We start from the raw sequence: 17,066 nt of genomic DNA on the forward strand, positions 1-17,066 counted from the left end.
CCGGTCAGATTTCTGCACTTAAAAAAGCATAGTATAGTTCAATTATTTGCATGCATTCATTTCCATTTTTGAAATGCATTTATGAAATAGCTTGGAATCAGTATTTCTGTTCATTGAGAAAACAATTACTTTTATTCAGTTAAAGACTGATATTTTAGTGACATTGAAGTCCACACAAAAAATACCTGTAATAATGTTATTTTTAGTAGGTGTTTTTTCCATTTAAATTGATTTGTTATTCATTTTTTGTTATTTTTTATTTCAGTTTTGTTTTGTTATCTTAGTACAAGTTGAAATGGCAAATGTTGCATTGGCATATTAAATCTTTTTTATATTTTACTTAAAATAATGTTTTTTTTTTTGTTGCATTTTTAATTTTATTTCACTAAAATAACCCTGTTTAGCATGAGCATGGCTAAATATGACTTATTGATGGTACTTCTCTATAGATCTGGTGAGTGTATTTAATCCACATTCAGTTTATTCCTCTATTGCAGAGATCTGAGCGTGTCTATTAATCAGTGATCTGTAATTAACTGCTCATGACTGAACTGAGCAGACTGAGTCTCACAGGACACTGATTGGCTATTAATGACACACATTACATGAGAAACGAACGCTTCAGAGCCTCGTCCTGCTGATCCCAAGAGCTGTGTGTCTCTCAATCACACGATTCCTTCATTCTCCCTGTGTCTGGATCATCAGAGTTTGAGCTGCAGTGCTGATTATATTCATGTTATTCTACTGTACTCAGCACTTCATGATGAATTCATTGGATTGGTTCATTATAGATGAAAATAAAAAGAAATGACTTCTAAAAAGACACTGAAAATTTTGATTCTGATTTGTTTGAGCAGCTAATGTCAACTACTGAATCAACCAATGGAGTGAGAGTGGGCGGGGCTATCTGCTTGACTGACCAATGACAGATGGGGGCGTGTCATCTTTTAACATTGCTCCTCTGCTGTATGAAAATAACTCAAACTAGACAAGAACCAAAAATAAAAAACTATCGACATATTGAAAATAATAATAACAATAATAATAATAAACAAAAAAATAAAACCAACTAAATGCATTTTTCATTTTCATTTAATTTACTTGATTTACTAAAATGACAAAAAATAAAACAGAAATAAAATGATTTAAAATCTTACACGCATTCAAAAAAAAAGACTTCATATGAAAACAAATAAATACAAATAATAAAACTAATTAAATATATGAATAAAAACTATTATAGCATTTGAATGACTACAATAAATAAATAAAATTGTTATTCAGAAAACTGCTTTACCAAGACTTTCTCCCATATATATATAAGTCTTGGTAAAGCAGTTTTGTGAATGATGGAGGAACTACCAGCGTTTCTTCAACACTATAATCCCGGTGAAGACGAGTGATGTGATATCGATGTGTTCATCATCAGATCGGAGCGAGGGTTTGCTGACTGAATGAGGATGAAGTGTGTACAGACCAGGAGAGGAGACGCTTCTGTTCAGTCATGTACTGCTGATCCAGCCAAACACATGAACCAGAGATAACAGATGAGATAACCTGATCAGCTCTTATAAAGGAGTGCTTCCTCTGGAGTAAAGCAGAGACTCCAGATGTCTTCAGAACCAGGACACATCTCCAGAGGAAACACACCAACACTAACCTGCTTCATCTGGGAATAGCCCACAGTACACCAACTTCAACACCAATTCATCTTCACAAACTGTACACAAGACATGGTTTATCCCCCAAATTTCTATAAAGTGCTCTAAACACCCAAACAATTTATAATACACATATTCCACTGAGACGAGAACCCACCAGGCCCAAAAACATGAAGATTGGATTTACCGCACCTTGTCCTAATATCTTCTTTTTTTCTAGTTTTCCAGATTATTTCTTTAACCTATTTGCAAGACATTTTGACAAAATCTTATATTCTGTGGTCAATAAAGCAACAGGTCTCCAGTTCTTTAACAAAGACAGATCTCCCTTTTTAGGAAGACATGTGACAGGCAAAAACCCATCTTTAAAACACTCACAGAAAACCTCAGAGATCAGCCCATCAGCAGCAGGGGAACGTCCCGAGCTGAGCTGTGCAGCAGATGGAAGTTCATCAAACATTAAAAAAGAGTCCAAGGCAGTCTTAGAATCAGAGTCCAATTTAGGAAGACCTTTAAAGAACTGTTCAGCACAGACCAGATCACAATGTTCTGTGGTATATATAAGATCCACTGCATGAAGGTGTATTTCTGCAGTGTCAGTGGTGACCCTTCATCAGGCAGACGGAGACAGACCATTCGTTTCTGAATTCTACATCTGAAAAAACTTACTTCTCTCATGTCCCACATTTGGTACATACACATTTATGAAACCTTCAATTTCAACCTTCACTAAGACAAGACGACCTTTTATAACTTCTTCAGAACTTCAAATATTAACTCTAGTTTCTGGAGAAAAAAGACTCACTAAGATTTGTCCCATGACTAAGTATTTGTTGCCCCTTCATTATCTACATCACTATCAGTTTCCTGAAGCAATACAACATTTAGTCTTTTTAGCTGTATGCTTTCTATTTCTCTCCCAGCATTAACATTAATGGAGCCTACCCTTAAACTAGCCATACATGTATTTGAAAGGAGAAAAGACAGACATAACAGAAGAAGAAAAGAAAAAGAAAAGAAACCCATGTGATGCATTCCTGATCAGTTTAAGAACTTTTTTTTCCTTTCCTACATTTTCTTATCACTGTAAGATGCTTCTTTAGTCGAAAACGCTTCTTTTCACTCAAAATATCAAAACCAACTGTTTTTTGAAAGACTGTGACAGATCTAACAAACTTGTCAATATCTGGGAAAACATCTTTGACATTCACCTGTTTGCCAAAAGTATCATCCAAAAAGTGATTTATTTCCTCAAGGGGATATAAGGAGATGCCCCTGTGAATCTGTGTCATCAGACATGGCATCAATGCTATCATTACCTGTACACGTTAATAACCCCCTCGGATTCATTCCATCAGATTCCAGTTCCTTTGCTCAATGACGTCATTCACCAGCTGTGGGGTTCTCAGCATTCCCGCTGCGAGTGACGTCACTAGCGCTGTACTCAGCTGACAGACACTGGTGGACACGCTACGTCACCACAAATAAAACATCTCAAATGACCAGTACTTGCATAAACCATATAAGATCTCCCTTCATGTTTTACTCGGAAAGAAACATCCCAAGTATTTTCTGGAGAGTCCAAAAACATGTACACTTGTCTTCTAAAAGACTGCACATGTTTTAAAGACGGATGTTTACAACCTAAAGAGATCGTTCTAGACTCGCTAGCAAACTTACCGAGTCTCACTAATTCACGTTCCGACGCCTCATTAGAAATGAAAGGCGGGAGATTTGAAATCATGATTTTGCTAGAAGGTGCATGAAGCGGAGTAACCTGCACAAGATTATCACGTATGACAACACCATTCTCAATCAACCTAGAGCAGCGCTTTCCTCTTTTACAAATACAACAACCGCTTTATTCATTCGGGAGCTTTCAAACCCTACCTCATCTCCCACGGCCACGAGAACGAGAGTTTTGATCAGATCAGTTCTCACTAAACGCCACTCAAAACACAAAAACCCCCAGCATGCACCAGAGACAGAGTCTCGAGAGAGACCGAGAGAATACAAATAAAGTAAGAAATTATACTAAACTAAATACAGTTATATTAAATATTCATTATATTGATTATGTTAAACATACATAAATATAGGACAGTTATTAAATTAATTAAAATAAATAATTATCCAATTATATTAAAATTATTAAATATTAAAATATTTAAGTAAATAACTTATAAATAATTATAACTAATAAATAATGATATACTAAATAATATAATAAATATACAATGAAAACTGTTAAAATAACAAATGCTGAAAAATATAATGACATTAAAATAATTAATACTATATTAAAACAACAAATGCTACGCATACAATTATACTAAAACAATTTAAATATATTTTAAACCCTTTTGATAAAAATATAAATTATAATAAGATATTCAAATAAGTATTCAAGCTAATAATTAAATTAACATTTCACTGAAATAAATTAATTTAATTAATTTAATATAAATAATTAAAATTACATTGAAAGATAAATATTGCTAAGTAAATAAAAACAATAAAAAATAAAAATGAGTAATAAATTAATTAATTTAACATTGCAGTATTATAGCAAGTAGAAATAAATATTATTAAATTTTATTTTATCATTTTATTATATAATTATATTCAAATAAGTATTAAAGGTATATATATATATATATATATATATATATATATATATATATATATATATATATATATATATATATATATATAACAGATCAAATAGAAAATAATTATATTTACATAATTTAATTATTTAATTAAAATAAATGTAAAATTTTAAAATGACACTTACAGATATATTAATATATATTATAATATAATATATAATATAATTAAACAATAAAAATCTGATCAATAAATAAATACATTTAGCATTGCACTATTAAAAACAATTACTAAATAGAAACGTAATAGAAAATAAAAAATGTCCAAATAATATTTTAATATTAATATTTTAAATTGTTATAGTATAGAGAGTATGCCTATTTCAATGAGTCTAAATTTGGTATTTATTCATATATATCCATCTTTTACATTTAAAGACAAGAGGATGAACATGTTTGGGGCATCTATAGATCACAGAACAGATCTGAAGATGATGAACAAACTCAGCTGGAGGAAACACAGCAGAGGAGCCATTACCCACAATGCACTGCTCATGAGGCAGTGTACACAGAGCTGCTGTGACAGTCCTCTGACCCCATCATCCTCCATCACACGATTCACACGAGTCAGTGTTCAAACTCTCACTGACTCACTGACTCACTGAATCACTGAATCAGCAGCTGAACTCATGCTCTATCTGAATCTGTTCAGTTCAACTCCTCCATCTGCTGTAGCTTCATCATCATCATCATCAGGTGAATCTGATCCTGATCTCAGCTGAACTAACTGAGGCTTTGCTTTAGTTCAGTAAGATTCATGCACCGAATTTCCCGGACTAAAAGTCACACTTTTTTTCATAGTTTGGCTGGTCCTGCGACTTATAGTCAGGTGCGACTTATTTATTAAAAATTAATTTGACATGAACCAAGAGAAATTAACTAAGAGTTCACATTACCGTCTCCAGCCGCCAGAGGGCGCTCTGTGCCGCTCAGTTCTCCTGTAGTCTACACTGAAGACAGAGAGCGCCCTCTCGAGGCTGGAGACGGTCATGTTTTAACTTGGTTCTGAATAAATGCGACTTACAGTCCGAAAAATACGGTCTGAAGTAGTCTTTTGATGAAATAATCATAACATGAACATGATTAACATTATTTAACGTTGATTTTCAGCAAAGAAATAACTGTCTATCAAAACGATAAAATAAATTATGAAAAAATGTCATGGCAACATTTTTTATTTTTATGTTTTAGCTGAAATACTTTATTTCAGTTAACTTTTTTTATCCCCAATTTTTATGGTTTTAGTTTTTTTGTAAATAATTTGCATACAATTTTTATTTTTATATTTTTTTGTTCTAATTTAAATTTTAGTTAGTGATTTGTATTATGTATTATAATTTATTTATCAAAAAATATATTACAACTTTTTTTGTCACACAGCATATTTTGTTTCGATTAACAAAAATGTTTTTGTTATTATTATTTTAGATAATGTTGAATTATGTTTTTTTAATTTTTAATATTTTCTTTAAATTTGAATCATCTGTTTAGTCTTGTTTCTTCTCCTGTTTTGATGTTATTTAGTTTGATTTATTGCAGTACTGTTCCAGTTAATGTTCTGTAAGTGATCTCTAATAACCCTGTCACTGAATCACTGACACAGAGGAAGGAATCAGTGTGAAGATGATGAAGAGTGTGTGTGTGTGTGTGTGTGTGTCCTGAGTGTGTTCACACCTGCACAGAGACGTGATGCAACACACTGAAATCATCCTGAATCAGCACACACACACACACACACACACACACACACACACACACACACACACTGAAACTGAACGACAGACAGTGTGTATATATATATATCTTCATGAATAAAGACCCATCTAAAAAGCTATAATTATAATTATTTGTAGAATTTTAGACTGTTTGAAAAGTAAACTATTTTGTTACATCATTGTACCATTATAATTAAATACTGTTAGATGTATTTAAATCTAATTTATTTTTTATCATTTTTTATTTATTTTTATTTTATTACAAAATGCAATTAATTTATTAGAATAGTATTCTAATTAAATATATTTAAATCAAGTTATTTATTTTAATCAAATGTATTTATCTTATTTCATTTTGTAATTTTAACAAATATATTTAAATCAAATAGTATTTATTTTTTTATCAAAATGTATTAATTTACACAAACCAAACTGTTAATTTATTTATAAATTAAATGTTATTATTGTAATACATTTTTATTTATATAATCAAGTTTTTTAAATCAATGTTTTATTTATTTATATAAATCAAATTATATTATATATGTTTTTGTACCTTCTTTAATTTAAAGTCTTAATCATGCATTTTGGATTAATATGTTTAATTATAGATTTCTGTTTTGTGTGTGTTTGAGTTTATTTAGTCTTAGTGAGAAACAATGTCTTGGAAACTTAACTAAAGCTGTATTTATAGTGATGCTTTTAGTTCGACTTGCTCTGTGGTTAGTAAAGTCCTGATCAGGAGCAGTGCTCGAGCAGAATAACTCATGTGTGTGTGGGCTGGGTTATTTCCCACAATGCCCTGCAGGTGTGTGAGATCTGCAGATGGAGGTGTTTCCCCTCAGATCAGGTGTGTGTGTGTGTGTGTGTATGTGTGTGTGTGTGTGTGTGTGTGTGTGTGTGTGGGCGTCTGCAGCACTGTTCGATCTCACACACACACACACACACACACACACACACACACACACACACACACACATCGTGTTATAATAACTAGCCACATTCTCAACTGGCTTTTTATTTTTCATTTTAATGTTAGTACTTCTGTTTTGTGCTCTTGTCATTATAATTATTTTTTTTGTTGTTGAAATATTTAGATTTAACCATCTAAATAGCTAAATAACTTATTTTAACAAGGCAACATTTAAATATATATTTTATGTAATTTCAGGTTTATTTTAATCAACAAAAATATTTGTAATAGTCATTTGAGATATTTTATTAAGTATTACATTACTTTATTTCATTTAGTTATCAAGGTAACACTTTTCATTTCAAGTTTCTTAATTTTTCCATGTAATATTTTATTTTATTTAACAAATGTATTTATTTTATTTAGTTTTATTCATCTTTTTTACTTTACCTCTTATTATTTAAAACATTAAATTAAAAATGTATTGTTATATTTCAGGTATTGGACTAGGTAACATTTTTTATTTAAGTTTTTTAGTTTTTTTTTTCATCTAATAATTTATTTTAGGGTTAGGCTTTAAAAAAATAAATTAAAAAGGTTCACACATAAAAAATTAAAAAGGTTCACACATTTTTATTTTTTGTTTTTTATAATAATCACACATTAAAATGTCACTAAAACATAATAAGGAAGTCACTCCTTTTAACAGCCGATTAGAAACTTGAACTAGAAAAGTTATGGTAAAATGAATCAGACACAAGTATATAACAGTAAAACAACACCAGAAAGCAATCATCATAAACTATTATAAAGTACAAGTCTGTCGTACTCATCTGATCAGTGTGGCTCATGAATATATTAATTAAGATGAAAGTTCAGTAAATGTTTCAGTGTAAGGTCAATCGTCGTCATACGGTCGACTCAGAAATGATCTTCTCCTGTCAATCATTCCTGTGATTGACAGCTGTGTTGTTTATGGCGGGAATCTGACACGTTTGTGTTTAGCTCCAGTTTCCACGGCGACACTAACACACGATTCCTCTTCCTGTGGGCCAGACGTCAGACAGGAAGAGGAACGAGAGACACAGATGAGATCCGACACAAACAGCTCGTTTATTAAAGAAGGAAGAATCAAACCATATCACTCTTCTGAATGAATTACGTTCACACATGAGCACAACACTGGATCTCATTCAGACAAGACATGGCTTTCCCAGAAGCCTTTGTGCTCCTGCACTGAGGAGCGACTCGTTAAAGTCAAGTGTGTGTGTGTGTGTCTCTCTGTGTGTGTGTGTGTCTCTGTGTGTGTGTGTGTGTGTATTTCCCTGTGTGTGTGTGTGTGTGTGTGTGTGTGTGTATATTTCTGTGTGTGTGTGTGTGTGTGTGTGTGTGTGTGTGTTATTCCCTCATATCACACACATTATTCAGCTCTCAAACAGTCCCTTCACATCACAAACAGATATGATTTCAGATCTGAACTGACTGTTGTCAAGGCCACATTCTAATATTTATATATATTATTTATTTATATACTATTTCTAAATATTTCAAATTGTTTATAATATTTGTATATTTGTATTTTTACCAGTTTTGTAATGTGCTCTTGTGGTTATTTTTTATTATATATATATTCTTTTATATTTAGTCTTAATATATTATATTTATGGTTTAGTTTTAGTAATTGTATTACTTTAACTATCATTTTTAACTATTATATTATTTCTGTTCTGTTATTTTATTTTATCTCTGGGAACAATAATTTTGTTTGCCATCTAATATTTATATTTAAATTTATTTCAACTTTATTTCAATTATTATTATTATTATTTAAATTATTCATAGTATAGTATATTTTATTTTATACATGTATAAAATGTGTATAAACATAAACGTGTATATGTTTATTTGATTTATATTATTATATTATTTATATTTAATTATAAATGATCTATTTAATAATTATAATTAATTATAAACTAATAAATTATCATTTATTTTTCTACCCATCATGCCCTGAATGACCTAAAACATGATTCAGACAGAAACACATTTACAAAAATACTATCCTAACCAGATTTCTGCACAGAATATTATATATATATATATATATATATATATATATATATATATATATATATATAATTTTATTTTTAAAATTGTAAATAAAATATAGATTATGAAAGAGTGCCCAGTCTCGGTCTTTCTACTTCACAGAAGTTTAATTCAATGCTGTTTCATGTAATATCTTTGTAATTATCTTCTGAGTGTCTCCACACCACATTTTTGTGAGTGTTCACAATTCTTTTGTCATTCCTGTATTGGATTCTCTCCGTGTGAGGAGATGTAAATGGACTCAGGTCTCTTTTGTCCTCCCTCTTTTATCATGCTCTTCAGCCAGACGCGTCCCATCATGCCCTCTGTCACCCGGTGTCTTATCAGGGCGGCCGCAGAGGGTCTGCTATGAGTCCCGTATCCCTGCATCACTCACAGGTGATAAAGCTATTCTGTTCTGATAGTACTAACATTTGTGGAAATGTCAGAGCAGATACAGAAGCGCAGAGATCTGCAGTAACAGCACAGACCATCTGCTTATTAACACACCAGGAGAATCCCACAGAGACACAGACACAACCAACAGAGGAAGAGACGCGCCGTCAAACAAACATACCCGAGAAAAACACCAGAGAAACAGCCGAGAAACACCCAATTCCATTTTCCATTTTTATTTATTTAAATGGGACAGTTAGGGCTGTGCAAAAAAATCGAACGCGATTTTTATGCACATCTCATCAGTAAAGATGCTCCATTAATTAGAAGTATTATCTCCAGCACGTGTGTTCAGATCAGGGTTGCCAGGTTTTCACAACAAAACCTGCCCCGGTGCTTCTCAAAACTAGTCCAAAACTAATCGCGATTCCAGGAGGTTCCCAGATTAAAAAATATGCTTATTGGTATTGGGGTTGCTTCAAAACGCGGACATGAAAAACAACCGCAGACTTGGCAACACTGGTTCAGGTGGAGCGGCAGTTACTGCACAGAGCCTTAGTCTACCGACAACTAACACAAAATCGCTTTCAAAATCGACAAAGAATCGCCTCCGATTTTAAAATCGATTTTGTGTAGATTGTCAGTGAATTACGGCTCGGTGTAGTAAATGCCAACCAGTGTTGCCAAGTCTGTGGTAATTTTTTCATGTCCGCGGGTGGAAGTGACCCCAATAGAAATAACGTGATATTTAGCCCCTAAAATGCAAAATTTACCAAGGGAACCATGCCATAAAACTTAAATTTTAACCCCGGAAAGCAATTTTTATCAGGGAACCTCCTGTAAACGCGATTGGGCAACTTTTGGACTAGTTTTGAGAAGCAAATGGGAAGGATTTGTTGTGAAAACCTGGCAACCCTGATCTGAACACAAGTGCTGGAGATAATACTTCTACCCGAGAAACACAGCCAAGAAACACGCCCCGAGAAACACGCCCCGAGAAACACAGCCGAGAAACACGCCCGAGAAACACAGCCAAGAAACACGCCCGAGAAACACAGCCAAGAAACACGCCCGAGAAACACAGCCAAGAAACACGCCCGAGAAACACAGCCGAGAAACACAGCCGAGAAAAACCCAAGAAACACAGCCGAGAAACACAGCCGAGAAACACGCCCGAGCAACACAGCTGAGAAACACGCCCGAGAAACACAGCCGAGAAACACGCCCAAGAAACACAGCCGAGAAACACGCCCCGAGAAACACAGCCGAGAAACACGCCCAAGAAACACGCCCCGAGAAACACAGCCGAGAAACACGCCCGAGAAACACAGCCAAGAAACACGCCCGAGAAACACAGCCGAGAAACACAGCCGAGAAAAACCCAAGAAACACAGCCGAGAAACACAGCCGAGAAACACGCCCGAGCAACACAGCTGAGAAACACGCCCGAGAAACACAGCCGAGAAACACAGCCGAGAAACACGCCCTGAGAAACACACCCGAGAAACACAGCCGAGAAAAACCCAAGAAACACGCCCGAGAAACACAGCCGAGAAACACAGCCGAGAAACACAGCCGAGAAACACAGCCGAGAAACACGCCCGAGAAACACTGCCGAGAAGCACAGCCGAGAAACACAGCCGAGAAACACCCGAGAAACACAGCCGAGAAACACTGCCGACAAACACGCCCGAGAAACACAGCCGAGAAGCACAGCCGAGAAACACGCCCCAAGAAACACAGCCGAGAAACACCCAAGAAACACAGCCGAGAAACACGCCCGAGAAACACAGCCGAGAAACACGCCCGAGAAACACAGCCGAGAAACACGCCCGAGAAACACAGCCGAGAAACACGCCCGAGAAACACAGCCGAGAAACACGCCCGAGAAACACAGCCGAGAAACACGCCCTGAGAAACACACCCGAGAAACACAGCCGAGAAACACAGCCGAGAAAAACCCAAGAAACACGCCCGAGAAACACGCCCGAGAAAGACAGCCGAGAAAGACAGCCGAGAAACACAGCCGAGAAACACTGCCGAGAAACACAGCCGAGAAACACGCCCCGAGAAACACGCCCGAGAAACACGCCCGAGAAACACGCCCGAGAAACACGCCCTGAGAAACACGCCCCGAGAAACACTGCCGAGAAGCACAGCCGAGAAACACGCCCCGAGAAACACGCCCCGAGAAACACAGCCGAGAAACACAGCCGAGAAACACAGCCGAGAAACACGCCCCGAGAAGCACAGCGGAGAAACACAGCCGAGAAACACAGCCGAGAAACACGCCCTGAGAAACACGCCCCGAGAAACACTGCCGAGAAGCACAGCCGAGAAACACGCCCCGAGAAACACAGCCGAGAAACACAGCCGAGAAACACACCCGAGAAACACAGCCGAGAAACACACCCGAGAAACACAGCCGAGAAACACACCCGAGAAACCCAGCCGAGAAACACGCCCCGAGAAACACAGCCGAGAAACACGCCCCCCGAGAAACACGCCCGAGAAACACAGCCGAGAAACACAGCCGAGAAAAACACGGCCGAGAAACACAGCCGAGAAACACGCCCTGAGAAACACGCCCCAAGAAACACTGCCGAGAAGCACAGCCGAGAAACACAGCCGAGAAACACAGCCGAGGAACACAGCCGAGAAACAGCCGAGAAACACAGCCGAGAAACACGCCCCGAGAAACACAGCCGAGAAACACAGCCGAGAAACACGCCCCGAGAAACACGCCCGAGAAACACGCCCGAGAAACACAGCCGAGAAACACGCCCCGAGAAACACAGCCGAGAAACACAGCCGAGAAACACAGCCGAGAAACACAGCCGAGAAACACGCCCCGAGAAACACTGCCGAGAAACACAGCCGAGAAACACGCCCCGAGAAACACACCCGAGAAACACGCCCAAGAAACACAGCCGAGAAACACGCCCCGAGAAACACAGCCGAGAAACACAGCCGAGAAACACAGCCGAGAAACACGCCCGAGAAACACAGCCGAGAAACACGCCCCGAGAAACACAGCCGAGAAACACAGCCGAGAAACACGCCCCGAGAAACACAGCCGAGAAACACAGCCGAGAAACACACCCGAGAAACACTGCCGAGAAGCACAGCCGAGAAACACGCCCCGAGAAACACAGCCGAGAAACACAGCCGAGAAACACAGCCGAGAAACACGCCCCGAAAAGCACAGCGGAGAAACACAGCGGAGAAACACAGCCGAGCAACACAGCCGAGAAACACAACCGAGAAACACTGCCGAGGAACACAGCCGAGAAACACAGCCGAGAAACACAGCCGAGAAACAGCCGAGAAACAGCCGAGAAACACGCCCGAGAAACACAGCCGAGAAACACAGCCGAGAAACACAGCCGAGAAACACAGCCGAGAAACACGCCCCGAGAAACACAGCCGAGAAACACAGCCGAGAAACACACCCGAGAAACACGCCCCGAAAAGCACAGCGGAGAAACACAGCCGAGAAACACAGCCGAGAAACACAGCCGAGAAACACGCCCCGAGAAACACAGCCGAGAAACACAGCCGAGAAACACACCCGAGAAACACTGCCGAGAAGCACAGCCGAGAAACACGCCCCGAGAAACACAGCCGAGAAACACAGCCGAGAAACACAGCCGAGAAACACGCCCCGAAAAGCACAGCGGAGAAACACAGCCGAGAAACACAGCCGAGAAACACAGCCGAGAAACACAGCCGAGAAACACAGCCGAGAAACAGCCGAGAAACAGCCGAGAAACACGCCCGAGAAACACAGCCGAGAAACACAGCCGAGAAACACAGCCGAGAAACACAGCCGAGAAACACGCCCCGAGAAACACGCCCCGAGAAACACAGCCGAGAAACACGCCCGAGAAACACGCCCCGAGAAACACAGCCGAGAAACACGCCCGAGAAACACATCCGAGAAACACAGCCGAGAAACACACCCGAGAAACACAGCCGAGAAACACGCCCCGAGAAACACAGCCGAGAAACACACCAGAGAAACACAGCCGAGAAACACACCCGAGAAACACAGCCGAGAAACACCCGAGAAACACAGCCGAGAAACACAGCCGAGAAACACGCCCCGAGAAACACACCCGAGAAACACGCCCGAGAAACACAGCCGAGAAACACAGCCGAGAAACACGCCCCGAGAAACACAGCCGAGAAACACACCCGAGAAACCCAGCCGAGAAACACGCCCCGAGAAACACGCCCCGAGAAACACGCCCGAGAAACACAGCCGAGAAACACGGCCGAGAAACACGGCCGAGAAACACAGCCGAGAAACACGCCCTGAGAAACACGCCCCAAGAAACACAGCCGAGAAACACAGCCGAGAAACACAGCCGAGGAACACAGCCGAGAAACAGCCGAGAAACACAGCCGAGAAACACGCCCCGAGAAACACTGCCGAGAAACACAGCCGAGAAACACGCCCCGAGAAACACACCCGAGAAACACGCCCGAGAAACACAGCCGAGAAACACGCCCCGAGAAACACAGCCGAGAAACACACCCGAGAAACACAGCCGAGAAACACACCCGAGAAACACACCCGAGAAACACAGCCGAGAAACACGCCCCGAGAAACACAGCCGAGAAACACAGCCGAGAAACACGCCCCGAGAAACACTGCCGAGAAACACAGCCGAGAAACACGCCCCGAGAAACACACCCGAGAAACACGCCCGAGAAACACAGCCGAGAAACACGCCCCGAGAAACACAGCCGAGAAACACAGCCGAGAAACACAGCCGAGAAACACAGCCGAGAAACACGCCCCGAGAAACACAGCCGAGAAACACAGCCGAGAAACACGCCCCGAGAAACACAGCCGAGAAACACAGCCGAGAAACACGCCCCGAGAAACACGCCCCGAGAAACACGCCCGAGAAACACGCCCGAGAAACACAGCCGAGAAACACACGAGAAACACAGCCGAGAAACACACCCGAGAAACATCAGAAAAACACACCTGAGAAAAATGACTGAGAAATGCCTGATTAACTACTGTATATAATATTTTTTTCCTCTTCACTTTTTTTTTCTTTTAAATAAAACTCAATGAAAGTTAGCAATGTTGCCTTGGAACCTAACTAAAATAAAACACATTAACATTATATTCAATTTCATTTTGATTTCAGTTAAAATGCATTTTATTTAAATTAAATGTTTTAACAGTTTTAGTTGTTGTAGTACTTTAGCTTAAACTAAATGAAAATCGAAGTGTTAAAAATAATACTTTTTCAAATGATTGTATTTCATGTTATATTTTATTTTATTTCAGTTATAATTTATTTTATTTAAATAAAAAAAAAATATATTAGGTATGTTTTACTTTAGTATTCCACTAAAAAAAATATATATATATATAGAAAGTATTTTTTTTTTTTCAGGTTATGCTTATTTTATTTTAATTTACATAATTAACATTTTAGTTTTACCAGATCAATGCTCTGAAAGCATTTAGAGATTAAACAGAACAAACACTTTCTCACAATCATCAACTGCTCCAGTTCCTCGTCTCTATGATGAAGTCAATTAACAAGTCCTCCGTCTGTCTGGGACAGAGCGGGTCAGACGACTGCCAGCGACAGACGCCGAGTGTGTGTGTGTGTGTGTGTGTGTGTTTCCAAACACAACACAAGAGAAGAGCTCAAGCTGTTCACACACAAACACACTGAAACCAAACATTTGATCACGTCACTTGATGTCTTCTGCATTTAGGGTTGGTTTGGAGAGACGATGCAATAAATCCACGTGTTCAGTGAGGCTCTGTGTTTGATTTAACAACACTGCAGAGAAATCAGACAGTACGGACTGAAGAATAACAGCGCTCATGACCAACCAAACACACAGAGCATCATCATTGTGACTTCATATCCTGATCGGATCAGCATCTGGAATCAGTGTAAGTCACTTGTACTCTGTGATTTCACACATTTACATGATTTTAGATTATTATGATGGACCTATATTTTGGCCATACCAACACATGATCTCACTCGTGGTCATTTTGAGCTGTTGACCATGTCTGTTTTGCCAACAGAAGTGTTAGATAAATGATACGTACCATACACACATGTACAGAGTCTATTAACAGTCCTGTTGGATGCATAACATTTGTTTCAATATTTTATCAATTGACAAAAAATGTCGGGAAAACTAAACAGTTTAAATCTGGTTTAGGGTCAGTAATAAATAAATAAATATCATAAATCTGGTAGGTATTGAATAGTCAATTTAAAATTTTATGCAAAATGCAATATTCCCAGAGTTATTACAGTAGCTCATGTTTTCTCCCTTATTTTCCAAAACACTGACTAATCCCAGTCTCCCTTTTCTGCATAATGCGATATATCCTCTCAACCAATCACAGCGCACCAGTCCACACACTCTAGACAGTAATGCGTCGCTCTGAAGACACCCCACATCCTAGTTTTCCCCATCTACCAGAGCTGAATGATGAATCCCATGTGATTGTCATCCTCATCTCGTCACTGAAGCTGGTTCTGGGGTTAATACTACAGTAAATCTCCATCGTGTGCTTTCAGATGGAGCGACATTTAATACACAGCTGTAGACCAGTGACAAGCTGCGTTATATCATGTTCATTAGATGAATCACAATCGATTATGAACGTGATATAGCGTAGTTTGACAGTGTTAGTGTGTTTATTAATGCAGCACACAGCACTAATCAACTAAATGATTGTAACACGGCAGAGATGAATGCACTGCTGGAAGCTGAATGGAAGACAAATGTCATTTTGGAGTTTCTGGGGTTTATTATTGCTGTTCATGAAGAAATTTGATGTTATTGCTGTAATTAATTTATAGCATTAACCAGATGACCCGTTGAACTGATGAATGTGTTTTAGTCCCGTGCCTGGATATAAGAGGAGTATTGATTCAGAGGATCAACTTACTATGTTGTGTCTTTTCATCAGTTTCAATATGAAATATAACTTTTATATTTTGGGAAAAATAATATATAATTTTATAATGGATCTTAAAAAATCAAAACCTGGATTAGAATTGTTTAATGTGATGCTATGTGAAAGTTTGAAACAGAAAAGAGTGGTTTTCATCTGGCCTCTCTCTGGTACAGAGAACACTTTTTATTCTCAAATTAATCAAAATGGATTTATTGTGTTTTGGAACCAAACTTGTCGTATATTCATATTTAAAAGTGTTGCTGCTCATCAAGTACAGTAAAACATTTTAATAAAATATTTTTAGTGTAAATCATCTGTTTTCTGTGTGAATCTGTGTTAAAGTGTAATGTATTTCTGTGATGCTCCGCTGTATTTTCAGCATCATTCCTCCAGTCTTCAGTGTCGCATGATCTTCAGAAATCAGAATAATTTGATGATTTACTGCTCGAGAAACATTTCTGATTATTATCAGTGCTGAACACAGTCGTGCTGCTCAATATTTCTGTGAAACTGTGATGCGTTTTATTTTTCAGGATTCACAGATGAACATAAAGTGTAATGTGTGCGTGCGTGTGTGTGTGTGTGTGTGTGTGTGTGTGTGTGTGCGTGCATGCGTGTGTGTGTGTGTGTGTGTGTGTGTGTGTGTGTGAGTGTTCACAG

The 17,066-nt window shown here is 38.2% G+C and overlaps 1 protein-coding gene across 1 annotated transcript in view; it reads right to left on the minus strand.

The window, feature by feature from the left end:
• The window catches only part of LOC128014657 (PDZ domain-containing RING finger protein 4-like), a 63,837-nt gene that overhangs the window by 34,764 nt on the left and 12,007 nt on the right, over positions 1-17,066 (minus strand). The gene's annotated exons all lie outside the window — the stretch shown is intronic.

Source organism: Carassius gibelio, chromosome B25 (genome assembly GCF_023724105.1).
Source record: "Carassius gibelio isolate Cgi1373 ecotype wild population from Czech Republic chromosome B25, carGib1.2-hapl.c, whole genome shotgun sequence".
In the NCBI taxonomy this organism is placed as follows: Eukaryota; Metazoa; Chordata; class Actinopteri; order Cypriniformes; family Cyprinidae; genus Carassius; species Carassius gibelio.